Here is a 2,617-nt window from a genome sequence, read left to right on the forward strand (position 1 = left end):
AGAAATGTCATTTTTTAATTAGTGTATGAGAATGCACCCTGAATACATTTTCAAGCAACTAATTAACAAGACATTTAGAAAATATAGAATGTGGTGTATTATATCTCACCCTCCCCTTTTTTTGATGACTATAGTATATGAAAGTAAGTCCCAGAGATCATGTCATTTTACTTATGAATTACAAGTATTGAGTGTTATGATATTGAAAAACTAGACTCTTTATATCTTTATTTTCCTGCTCTAAAACAATTTTTAAACTAGAGTTTAAGAAAAAGGAAAGATTAGATTTTTTAAAAAATGAATAAAGAAAGGTTAGTGTTCTATTTGTTTGCTGGAGCCCACCCAAAAAACTTCATCTTAACTTGATCATCTGCAAAGACCCTATTTCCAAATAAAGTCACATTCACAGGTACTGGGGGTTAGCACTTCAACATTTTTTGGAAGGGGCACAATTCAACCCATAAGTTATCATTGTTAGAACTAGATGATTTTGCTTCTTCACTGAAAAATGAATATCTTTCTGCAGGGAACTGACTAGATCCACATAGGGTTTTTTCCCCCTGTTTATTATGGTAAAAGAAATAACTCCAGTCACAAACACTTATTTTAGACTTCTATATGCCTATCACAAATATAATTTGTCATCTTTTCAAAATTAAAGTTTATAAAGCAAGCGCTATCACCCAAATTATAAGGTATCTATTGAACTGTCTCTCACATATAGAGGAGAAAAATGAAAATGGGCAGAAAGTTTAACATTCATAAAAGTTATGACAAACTTGCACTTGCCTATACAACTGGCAAAAATCCTAGTTTGACAGCACTGTTGGCAAGATTGTGGGTAAACCACTACCTTCATACACTGCTGTGGGAGTGCAGGAGAGGCACGACATTTAGAGAGGGCATTTTGGTGATATCTATTAAAATTATAAATATACTCTGTGACCTAACAGTCCCTCTTCTGGAAAATTATCCTACAGATATATAAGTGCACACATAACGAATTATGTGTGTACCTGGGTTGAACATTTTTATCATAGCAAAAGAATGGAAATAACCTGTATCCATTGACAGAGGCTGAGTAAATAAAAAGCAATGGTACATTGATACAATGGATGGAAAATCTCTCTGTGTACTTATATGGAAAGGACTCTAGGATACATAGTTAAATATAAAAAGCTGCATGCCAGACACTTTTGTGTGAGAAAGGGAGGAGATAATATGAGTATACTGCTTATATTTGTCATTATTTGCATATAGAAATGCTAGAAAGATACTTGGGAAATGAAACATGTGCCTATGGGGGACAGATAGATCAGAATGGATGGAATAGAGGTGGGAGCAAGACTTAAATATATGCCTGTTATATAGTTTTGATATTTGAACCATGTAAGTGTATTACTTATTTGAAAAAATTTTAGTAAAAGCAATAAAGTATGATGAGGTATTAATGCTAATTCTATGAAACACACTCTTTAAAACCCGTCTGTTTTTTGAAAACTCAATTGTTTAAAAAAAAAAAATCTCCAAAAAATGAGAGAGAGTGGATCAATGAAGCAAATATGACAAAACCTTAACTGTTGAATCTTGGTATAGGTATGTGGTAGTTCATCGTACTAGTCTCTCTAATTTTATGTATTTGAACATCTTCATATTTCCAGTGTTCTCTCAAACATTAGAATTTATAAAACCTCATGAATTACCTAAAAATTGGATAAATTTTTTAAAAGTTAGAGAAATCAGATGTCACTTAAAAATTGTTAATGCCTTAAATGCTTGGCTTTAGAGGAGTCTACCTAATTCAGGGCTTTAAGGCAGTTGGCTAGAAATAACCAGTAAAGCCTCCTTTGAATGGGTCATCTGGTAATGTAAGCCAACCAGGAGAAAAGGAATGCTTGGCAGAAAGATTATTTATTACTGTTGGCCACAGCCTTGCCAATAGTATGTATCATAGTCATAGAAAGAATTATAGACGCCAACTTTTTAAAATCAAACTTCCTCGTCTAGATCCAACTTCTAAAAAAATCATTATTGTTCATTTAAAAATTTTCATTTTAATTGTATTTTAAATTATTAGAGCCATGGTGTAAAAATGTGTATGTTTTGCCTCATCAGTGAACACACATCTCCTCCAATATATGTATATTTATTTATTTATTTATAGATTGTATGCATATACTTGTGTATTAAGACCATTACACTTTCCCTTCCTGCTCACCTTATCCCAGCATATGTAATTAAGTGTTTACATTATTGACTATGGTTAAGAATGTTTACATGATTAAGATTATGTAACATAATCTCATATAAGTGATGTGTTATTCTTACCCCATACTGCATTTTTATTTCCTTGAGTTAATAATTGACTTTGTTTGCATGGGTTTTTATGTACTTATTACTAATTAAACCCAAAACTCTATATTCAGACCAAAAAAAATACATTATGTACACTGTAAAACATGTACAAAGTAGAAATTTAAGATAATGAGATAAAAATCAAATTGTAATTATGTATTTCCCATTTCTCATTGGATTGTCTTCTGTGCTTATTCCACTTGGAAACCACTGGATTGGAGCATCCAGGGTGGATGCCAGTGCACAGTCCTCATCCTGCCCT

This window comes from Delphinus delphis, chromosome 14 (assembly GCF_949987515.2).
Source record: "Delphinus delphis chromosome 14, mDelDel1.2, whole genome shotgun sequence".
NCBI lineage: Eukaryota > Metazoa > Chordata > Mammalia > Artiodactyla > Delphinidae > Delphinus > Delphinus delphis.